Genomic DNA, 11,963 nt, shown 5'->3' on the forward strand with positions numbered 1-11,963 from the left:
GCCTTTAATCTCAATACCAACCATAGAAGACCTGGAGGTCTGGACAGACAGGCAGTGACGAGGAGGTGATGTGGTTGGGTTTACAACCAATGAGAAGGCAGAACAGAAAGTCTATAAAAAAGACAGGACACAGGAAGTAGGTCTCTTGTGGAGAGGAAAGACAGTAGCAGTAGTGAAGGGTAAGGTTTTCAGATCTCAGCTATTGCTCTGACCTCTTGGCTATAAACTCTGTATTTGGCTCTGTGTTTCTTATTTAACAAGATGGTTACATCTACAAGGTTGGTGTTTACATTCTCTTTTGGTAGCCTGTAGAGCACCTTCTTGTACCAAAGATGCTAGAACACAGGTGTGAAGGCTCTCTGTAGGCACCACTAGATTAAAAAGATTTCAAGGCATAAGCCCATATTCCTTAATTTAGAAATATTTTAGAACATTGAAGATGTCATCTATTTCTCAAAATGATATGTCTTTTGCAAGGGTAAAATGCCATGCCTGCCTTCATGGAGATTGCAGAAGAATTGTAGGATTTTATACCCTTAAGAAGTAGATTCATTTGAATTTACCCTTATAAATTCCACTTCAAACATGCCATTTAGCTTTATCAGAATGTTGAAAATCTAATTTCTATGATAGTTGATTATGTGTTTCCATCAAATGAAAACCTATTAGCTAGGAGTGACAGAAATTTTGAGCTAAAACCAGAAGCAAACTTCACATAACTAGCCTTGGAAAATTTAATTAATGTTTCTAAACTTATGTGAGACCAATTAATTTCTTTTCAATATTCAATAAATATTTGAATTAAAGAATAATTATAGGAGAATTATTGTGTGATTTTTCTTACACACCCATAGATGACTGTGGATATGTGTTGACTTATTTAATACGTTTTTCTTTGTAACATATAATTATTGCCATTTGTAACTATGAAAAAAATCAATATACTACTTCATTGGATTCGTATGAAAAGAGGTGTACTGGTGAAATTAAAATTCAGAGTCATACACAAATGCAATTAGTTCATGGCAGTTTTACAAATAAAAATACAAGGTCTTAAAAATTTAGAATAAGCTTGAAGTAATTTCTTTTATGCAAAGCTTCACAAAGCTTTTCTTTATATCCATGAACATGGTTCCATAGAGCACACGTGTAAGACACAATGTTTGCCAGTTGAGGTCTATCACTTTATTGTAAGTGATGGAAAGCTCATCATAAACTAAAAGTAGCAAGATGTGTATGGTGTAATGTCGCGCCCGCCTCGACCAGCAAGGAAGATGCGATACCGGGATCCTTCTCATCACAGTTTATTCAGACCTTTGATTAATTGCATTGTGTCTCTCTCGCTGGGGCAAGCCTCTCCCAGCACCTAAGTAGGGCTGGGCTGCCAACCCCAAGCAGCCACGTGGGCACTGTCCACAGGTTCACGCATATGCCAGCAGCACACGAATCCAGCCATAGCCAAATAAGGAGCTGTTTACCATAAAGAGCGTTTGTCATCGGGAAGGCAGAGGGTAGAAGCCAGAGCCATCTTTAGGGTGCGGCTACACGCAGCTCTCTACAGTTTCCCCCTTTTTGTTTTACAAAGCAACAGGCAAGAGTAGAGGTCTGATCTCTGCTAAAATGGAACATGTACTAATGTTTGTCCAGGCGTCGTCCACCCAGAGAACACTAGACCCATCCGATACCCTTTTCACAGAGGTGGGAGTTAGGGTACCAACCCACATGCAATCAGACTTGCTCTTCTTGAGGTCAGCGTATCATAACCTCAAGTGCAGTGCGCAGGCCTCGCATCCTGTGCCTAAATATCTTTTAAAGTAGCCAACCAGGCTTGGGGAGACTGTCCTGCATCAATGGCCATAAAGGCTTGGACAATCATGGCTGCATGGCGACGCTATGAGATCCTAATGCGACAAATGCGCCACAAGCATACTAGGGAGGTGAACACCAGTAAACCTACTAGGGCTCCTATTCCCGCCCACTCCTTCATGTGGTCCATGGCTGTAGCAATCCAGGAAGACAATCCCTCCACCAGTCCGGTATCCACTCGGGTCGAATTCACGGTGACAATAGCCACTCTCAGCTGGTCCATCAGGTTATCAAACTCTCTAGTCCAATTGCCTAAAAGATAACTAGACAACTTTTTAGATAAATTTGCAGCATGACAATTGGAAGCATCCAAATTCAAAAAATTCAGAGTAAATAATGCAAGAGAAAGTCTGTCCTTAGGGGTATGGCCATAGCCTATTCCCCCTTTTTGTTTTTGAAGCAACTCCTTCAAGGAGCGATGAGCACGCTCCACAATGCCTTGACCTTGTGGATTATATGGTAGGCCATGTACAAGTTGCACATTCATCTGTTGACAGAAGGAAGTGAACTTCTGCCCAGTATATGCAGGACCATTGTCTGTCTTTAACTGTTGAGGCTTACCCCATGCTGCCCAAGCTTCTAAGCAATGAGCAATGACATGAGAGGCTTTTTCTCCTGCCATTGGGGTGGCATGAATGATTCCAGAACAGGTATCAACAGATACATGTACATATTTGACATGTCCAAATTCAGAGATATGTGTAACATCCATTTGCCATATTTTTAGGGGGAGTAAACCACGAGGGTTAACTCCTAATCTAGAAGGATGATGAAAAATGACACATTGGGAACAATCTAGTACCACCTTTCGTGCCTCTGCACGTGAGATAGAAAATTTTTGTTGTAATGTCCTTGCATTAACATGAAATTCTTTGTGGAAAGCATGTGCTCATTGTATGGCAGAAGCCACAAACATCCATTCCTGTCTAGTACACTGGTCTACTATATCATTGCCTTTAGCCAATGGACCTGGCAGACTGGTATGTGCACGGATGTGTTGCACAAAAAAGGGATTTTTACGTTGCCAGATCAGTTTCTGTAATTGGCCAAATAATGAGCTAACCCGGCTAGAAGATTTGATGGGCCCTGCACATTCAAGGCTTTTCAAAGCATTAACAACATAACTAGAATCTGACACTAAATTAAATGCAAATGGACAAGCCTTGAAAACTTCAAGAACTATTGAAAGCTCCACCTGTTGAGGTGCACCTGGCAAGAATTGATGCTTTACAGGTTCATTAGAATCTACCATATAAGCACCACAGCCTGTCTTAGACCCATCTGTAAATATAACACTTGCTCCTGGAATGGGCTTTGAAGCAGTTACTTTAGGGAAAACTACAGGATGTTCTTTAAAGAAAGTTAATAGTGGATGTTTAGGATAATGGCAATCTATGTGTCCTAGATAGGTACAACGCAGTATTGCCCAATCATCTATGGCAGCACATAATACCTTGACTTGAGTAGAATCATAAGGAACAACTAGCGTTTGTGGTGATGTCCCAAAATATTGTAAACATTGCTGAATACCCTGTTGCGCAAGTAATGTCACAGCAATAGGATAATACTCAATTGATTTTGCAGGTGAGATTTTAGTATAAATCCATAACAAGGGTCCTTTTTGCCATAAAATCCCCGTAGGTTGTAACTGGGTAGGCAGAATGCACAGGGTAATATCATCATTATTTTGCACTCTTTGAAGAAAAGCTCTTTGTAGTCTATCATCTAATTTTGTTAAGGCTTCTTGGGCTGCATTGGTTAATTGCCTCAGTGAATCCAAGGCTGCATCTCCAATTAAAATATCATATAATGGTTTTAACTCATAATTGGCCATTCCTAAACTTCCTCTTATCCAATTTATATCTCCTAATAATTTTTGAAAATCATTCAATGTGCAAAGATGATCCTTCCTTAACTCTACCTTTTGTGGCATGATATAATGTTTAGTTATTTTAGAGCCAAGATAATTGACAACTTTGCTCTGTTGCACCTTCTCAGGGGCAATACAGAGTCCCTTTTGCTTTAGCAGTTCTACAAGTGAGCTACATGCTTCTTGAAGAATGCTCTCTTCTTTAGCTGCTAACAGTATATCATCCATATAATGGAGGCATTTCAAGCCTGGAAAATGTACTCTCAAAGGTTCTAAAGCAGTAGCTACAAATAATTGACACATTGTAGGACTGTTGGCCATGCCTTGTGGCAATACAACCCACTGATATCTTTTATCAGGTTCCTCATGATTAGTGGACGGTAAAGTGAAAGCGAATCTCTCACTGTCTTTGCTATTCAGTGGAATGGAAAAGAAGCAGTCCTTAATATCTACCACAATAATAGGCCAATTTTCAGGCAAGGCTGACAGCAATGGAAGACCACGCTGTACAGGTCCCATAATTCTCATTTGCTCATTTATAGCTCTAAGATCATGTAACAATCTCCATTTTCCTGATTTCTTCTTGATGACAAATATGGGTGTATTCCAGGGAGAAAGAGAGGGTTTAATGTGCCCTTTCTCCAATTGCTCTTTCACTAATTGATATGCAGCATGTAATTTCTCAGAGGAGAGTGGCCACTGAGGAACCCAAACTGGCTCCTCCGTTACCCAGGTTATGGGAATGCCCTCCTCAGCGGCCCCTAGGAAAAACCCAACCCTTGTTTGGGTTTCCTAGGTACTGTTTGTATTGGCTCCTTTCTGCCTTATAAAAATTTTCCCAGGCCAAAATCAGGATGACACCCCATGTTTTTCATAATATTTTTAGATTCTTTGGAGTATTCATTACTTAACTGAAAGCCCATGGATTTCATAAGATCCCTCCCCCAGAGGGACACTGGAAGCTCAAGGACATAGGGTTGCATAACGCCAGAGTGACCTTCGGAATCTTGCCAATTTAACAAATTTGCACTAACATTTGGAACACTGACATAACCCAGTCCCTGCAATGTTTGTGAGGAAGCCTGTATAGGCCAACCTCAAGGCCAATCTTTGCTAGCTATGATACTGCGATCTGCACCTGCAATCCAAATCTAAGTCTCTTCCCAATTTCTCCCAGGAAGGCACTGTGAGGCTTCCTGAAATTGCAAACCAAGAAGCAATTACATCACACTGTTGTAAAAATCGCTCTAAGGTGTGTTTTTTTATTTTCAGTTTCTTAGAGAGAAGCAGCTCGTTAAGAGCCAAAAAAATTGGGTGCGAGGAGGAGGTGCCCATGTTAGTATACTTTTGTTTTTCTTTTCTCAATTTGAGAAGTTTCTCGGAGGTTTCTCAGAGCCTCTGCAGAATTGCTCCAGCCCTCCAGTTTCCCTGTTTGTTTTGTCTAATTACCGCTTTTATCGCGGCTCTAGAATTACCCGTCTGCTTTTATCACAGCTCTGCTATCCCGCTCTCCCTTCTACAGGTGAGCGTTACCCGCTTTTGTCGCGGATCCCCAGTTTTTTCTGAGGACTTAGCGGTATACCGCCTGACTGTAAATGAGTTCTGAATCCGGAGAGAGCCGTGGTAATTGTCCCCGTAGGAGGCCACCACTTGTCGCACCCGCCTCGACCTGCAAGGAAGACGCAATACCGGGATCCTTCTCATCACAGTTTATTCAGACCTTTGATTAATTGCATTGTGTCTCTCTCGCTGGGGCAAGCCTCTCCCAGCACCTAAGTAGAGCTGGGCTGCCAACCCCAAGCAGCCACGTGGGCACTGTCCACAGGTTCACGCATATGCCAGCAGCACACGAATCCAGCCATAGCCAAATAAGGAGCTGTTTACCATAAAGAGTGTTTGCCATCAGGAAGGCAGAGGGTAGAAGCCAGAGCCATCTTTAGGGTGCGGCTACATGCGGCTCTCTACGGTGTAACAGAGCCTTTTCTATTGAAAAGCACAATGAACAGTGTTCTTGTGTGTTGTCCTTGTTTTTTTTGTTGTTGTTGTTGTTTAGAAAGAGCAAAGCTGTCATTTGGGCTCTGGGTCTTCTGAAGGATGTGGTTATCTCTGTTACTATGTATTTGTTTAATATTTTTTTGTCTGTCAAAGTCCTTTCTTCCCTGCTGAATGTCAGATGTATTACTGAGAGGTTTTAAGTCACAGATTATTTTAATTCCCCAAAAGTGTGATTACAAAACCAGGTTGTGTATAAAAATCACAAAAGCATCTTTAATTAATAGAACATTGTGGCAAACAGACATAAGACACTCTCCCCAGGGAAAAGTGATTCTTTTCCAAGTTTCATATTTGTCAATTTGTATTTGGCCCTTACATTTTTTGTTTTAATTTATGAAGGGTAAGATTAAGGGTGAATCAACATGCTGATATGTGAATTATTATGTTTATGCTTGCTAACATGCACGTGAGTATGTTCATTACTTAGATGCTCGTGTAAAAGCACATATGTACAATTCTTTGTTTTGAGCTTTTGCCTTCAAATTTAGTTTACCTTTAGGATATGAAATGGTAGAAAACTCTAAAGGAACCTAAACCTTCTAATGATAGCATAGGCTATCTTCCTCTCTATTCTTAAGTTTGACGTTTCTATGGCTCCTTCCATACCTGTCTTTGGCCTCCTTTGGTTTTGTCATTCTGCCTTCTAGCACCTTGTCTCCTTGTTTTGATTGTTTAAGACAGAGTCTCACTATATAACTAGGTATGGCTCGCAACTTGCTAAGTATTGACCAGTCTGGCTTCAAAGCCACTGAACCTGTTATGCTTTGGACTAAGTGTGGGTATCAAAGACATGTACCACCATACCTGGCTGTTCTTCATTTTGGTGTATCAAAGCTTCTACACAGTGTTCTAAATTATATATCTTCTCTATGTTTTTATGTTTCTGTTGACTTACTGAAAACAAAGGACAAATAAAACAAAACAAACAAAACTTCCACAAACAAAACAAAATTATTAAAAAAAAACCCACCATTCCAATGACAACAAAATTACCATATCTTCTAGCTCTAGCTTTATGGTTTGAACCTAATGCTTGGAATAAAATACACTTGTTTCTAGGAATGGAAAATAAGGTACATAATGGATGGAATTTATATTTAACATTGTTAAAATGCTTTCTGGTCCATGCAAATAAGTCATCCTCAGCAGATGCTCTCAGGTTCCCTGCTTACATCTCAGTCACACCTCAGTTCTTTCTCCACTGCTTTCCATCAGCCTCATTGACACTTTTTGCTGTTTCATCCAAACACCAGTGTTTCTTATTTGTTCTTCATTAAGAAATAAGCTTCCCATTGATGTTGCATAGTCTTTTATAGTCATCCTGCCATTCAGATTTCAAGTGAGATGCTGTTGCTTCAATATATTTTTTTGCTTTTCTCATGATTATATCCCATCCCCAATATACTACATTAGCTTGATTGATTGCCATTATATGTTCTGTTTTTGTTCATCTACACATTTAGTTGCCTTTTACCTATAATTGCATACAAATTCCATAAATGCAAGAATCTTCTATGGCTTGTTCACTTATAGAACCCCAGTAATTAAAATGAATCTGGCATAAAATGGGATCCTATAAATATCTTTGTGTAATAATTTATAACTTCTATTGATAGCTATTGTTTTAAGTACTTAAAATTCACCAACTACATTTATAGACTTGCATACATTTAACACATGCTACAATATCTATATCATATAAGTGTCATCATCTTAATATAGATGAAGAAATTGAAATACAAAGTGACACACATAGGAACACATGGCCTTAGGATAGAACTCAACTCTGTGTGGTCACATATCATTTTTCAATTGCTGTACAAAAAATGACCATACACTTAATTACTGTGATCAATACTGTAGCTTTCCTAGACTTCCAAGACTCTAGTGACTTCTATTTTACTATCTTCTTGTACAAAACTGACATTAACTTATTATAAATGAGTGAAAATATGTGAGTGAAAACAAATTCATCTTTCTCTGTTAGAGTTAGATTGGTTAACATAAAGTTCACAGCTCCTACCATGACCACCACAATGAAAGGATTGCATTATGAATAATATTCTATCACATACATGTAATATTTCATATTTATTTTCTACTAATGTTGCAGTGAAAGATGTGGCCACAGGTCAATAATCTGTATTACATTGTTACAAAATCAGCCCCTTCCTACTTAGTGCTTATACTTTGGAGAACAGAGTTAAAATACAGAAGATAGTATTATTGTAGTTTTGGCAGAAGCAGATTTACTTGGAACAGAAAGATGAAGACAACTGCAACACACACAGAAAAATATACATATACAACATTTTTAACTCACCCACTAATATCATTTAGATTGCTTTCAGGTTTTAGCTATTGTGAATTGTGAGGCGATATTTGCATGGGAGTGCAGGTGTCTTGTGGTATAATGATTCCATCTATTTTGACGATATGTATTCAGTTGTAAAATTGCTGTGTCATATTTTACTTATTTTCCAAATAAGTGGCCCCATTACTTATTTTCTAAGGGACATTCATATAGGTTTGGGACCAGCAAGATTGCTCACTGGATAAAGGCACTTTATACCTAGCTTGACCTCCTGAATTCAGTTACTGGTCCCCAAATGGTGAACAGAGAGAACTGACTCTTGCAGGTTATTCTCTGACCTCCACATGCATGCTATTGAGCAAAACCACATGCCTACATCTATTTATATGTACACACAAGCACACCTACAATAAATAAATGTTTAAAAAGAACTTTAGAAGGCAAATTCAGTGAAATGCGTGAAAAACAAACTCTCATTTAAAAAATGCTCTACTAATGTACATTCCCATCAGCAGCATATGAGAGTTCCCCTTCCTCCAAATCCTTACTGACATTTATTAATTTTCATCTTTTGTGGTACTAGACATTATAATCAGGAGAGATAAAATCACACAGTAGTTTAGATAACATTTTTGTCCATGGTGATTCCTATAATTGACTATTTATCATATACTTACCATTTCTATGGCTTTTTGTGATACAAGGTTGTTGTGTAGTCCAAGTTCTTCTCCAACTCACAATTTTCCTGTGTCAGAATCCCTAGCATTAGGATTATAAGCATGTGCTGCCATCCTTGGCTGTTGTTTTTTTTCCTCCAGGGTGAGGGTGTCTAATCAGTTCATCATGTTATCATGATTCTGGTGGTCATAGAATTTGAGGTAGCAAATATCTTCAAAGCAACCAATAGAAAGAGATGGAATGTCTGATCCTTTGAGTCTTTGCCAGGAAGGTCTAGTTTAAACATCTTTCTTGGATAACTAAAACTGAACTTAATTAACTAAAAGTGGACTTAATTGCATCTGAAACTTTTTTAACCTTTGCTATATAATGTAACATAAAGATATAACTGACATTTCTTTGCTACATTTTATTGACTAGGAATCAATTACTATCCACATTCACAAGGAAAAGTTAGAGGTATGGATCATGGGGGTCATCTTAAAATTTTGTCTATCACATTATGCCACTAAGATTATTCTAGTTCTACTTTTAACCGCTTTGGGTGGTAAGGGGTAAGTTCTCTACAATTTTGAGATACTGTAATTAGATAAATGCAAAGGAGAATTAATTCCTGAATGAATGGATGAATGAAAAAATGAAAGGATAAACAAATTGAATAGAGATAACCAAAGCTTGTGCTTAAAAATACACTGCAAATTTCAGGAATTAATTGCTCTTTGTGTATGATCTCTTTGGCACTTTTTAGATGCTCTGTAGTTTAGTAAATGAGATAGGTAGACAGATAAATTAGTAAAGTGCTTGCTTTGTACATGAAGACCTGAGTTTAATCCCCAGATATCATGTGAAAAAACCAAGTGTGGTGGCACACATTTGTAATCTCAGCCCTTGGCAGGTGGAAACATGGAAATAGTTCTAAAAGATGACTCTTACATTTCATGTTGGATCATAGTTTACTTTTGAATTCTGTGCTCTTTCTGAGTATTTCATTTCGTCATTTGCAATAGAGACATGAATTTTAATGTAAACTCATATTGTCATTTATGTGCCTTCTTGAAGAAAAATATATGACCTTCTATATGAAGTGAGCAGGTTTAACTAATCAGCTACATTAAACATATGCTACTGATAAGCCATTTTGAATTTTCTGCTTTACATAACAGGGAAAAGTGACATTCCCTGCCTTAAGAGTTGAGCTGTATTTAGTCACTGAATTTCTTTTTTCCCCATTACTTGTGTACATTTGTGTGGGTAATGTATCTGTGCAGGCACACACATGTGCTCATGCTTGTGGAAGTCAGAGATCAGTCTTGGAGATTATTTAACAGAATCCATTTAGTTTTATTGTTGAGACAGATTCTCATGTTGGCCTGGAGCTTACTGAAGAAGCTGGACTGGAAAATCCCTGAGGTTCCACATGTTTCCATCTCCCAAGGGCTGAGATTACAAGTTTCTGCCACCATACTTGGCTTTTTTACATGGGATCTGGGCACCAAACTCAGGTCTTCATGCTCAAGGCAAGCACTTTACTGACTGAGCCATCTCCCTAGCCCCATTCCCTGAACCACAGAATGCAGACTGAAGTTTCTCAGTTCTGCCTAGTCCTGCACAGGCAGCACAATTGTAGATACTTTTTTAGTCCTGCCTGGTCCCAACCAGGCAGCAGCCCTTTTTTATAAAATAATCATTCAGAGGCTTAATATTAATTACAAACTGTTTGGTCTGTGGCTCAGGCTAATTGCTAGATACTTATTACATCTTAAATTAACTCATTTCTATTAATCTATGTATCACCATGTGTCTCATGGCTTTACCTGTATTCTATTTCATCTTGCTCCCCTGAAAGCTTGCAGTATCTCCCCATTAGAACCAGCTGTCAGGTGGGAACCAGCTCCCAAAGAGGGAGAGAGCACATGTCCCTTCCTCAGTTCTAAGCAGTTACATACTCAGAAAAACGAGGCCTCTGTTGGGCCAGATACCCCAAGATCATTGGCAGAGAAAATTCCCACAACAATAGAACATCTAATAGGTGCCAACCCTGCAGAGCCTGGGCACAAATGCCCAAAGTAGGACAGAAGAGGGTCTGTATCATCTAAGAATTTATAATTTATTGAAACAAATAGATTTATAAGTTCAGAAATAGCTGTGGGTGATTTGGAGCATCATGGTAGGCGTGGATGAAGAGTGGTCACTTGTGGGGATTATGCTGACAAAATGTGAGAGCAGAAAGGTCATGCAGAGACAGCATGTACAGTGAAATAGAGATCTGAAATAACTAACATTTGGATAATGTGAAAGACTCAGAGGGAGAAAGAACAGGTTGGTTATGGAGGACAGAAAAGTTTAGCTGAATGAATAAGGTGGTATTTTTGGTACCAGGTACACATCACATATAAGAAGAGATTTTATACTAGATGTATGTATGGCACTGGAGTTGCATGGCAGGTGACTTCAATCACGGGCACTTCAACCATAGTCTCCTAATATACCTCTGTAAACTCTATTTGCTAATACCAGTAACATGCTGCTGAACATCACATCAAAGCCCCTCCTCTCCCCCCCTGGAGGGTGTTTCATGCCCAGGCCTTTCGCCTATTAAAGTTAATCATTGAAAACCTGCAGTACTCCTAATGCTGCCTTTCCTTTTTTGTACTATTTCAATGAAAATTATGAATCCTAAGTAACGAACATTGACACTTTTTTCCTATGCTTAGACACTTTGCTCAGCCTTGGTACAGGGAGGAGAGGACTGGACCTACTTCAGCTAAATCTACCAGGCTGGGCTGACTCACCAGGGGAGACCTTGCCTTGGAGGAGGTGAGAATGGGGGGTGGATTGGGGGAAACGCTGTGGGGTGGGAGGAGGGAGGACAGGGGAATCCGTGGCTGATATGTAAAATTAAAATAATTATAAAATAAAAATATTTTAAAAAGAAGTTGGCCAGGTGAAAAAAAATCACTGTGTGAGAAATAAAAAAAGGGCTTTGTATTTTTTCCTTTCTTACCCAATGAAGACTAAAACTACTCATTCTTTTCTGTTCATAATGCTAGATGTTTTCCAGCATGATTTTGTTTGCTTTTATAATAATCTGAAACTATGAAAATGATACAAAACACTGATTATCTTGCAAGTCCCTTCTGTGGTTTTGTGTTCTGTCAAGGTATTCTAATGGCAGTGATA

Source organism: Onychomys torridus, chromosome X (assembly GCF_903995425.1).
Source record: "Onychomys torridus chromosome X, mOncTor1.1, whole genome shotgun sequence".
Lineage (NCBI taxonomy): Eukaryota > Metazoa > Chordata > Mammalia > Rodentia > Cricetidae > Onychomys > Onychomys torridus.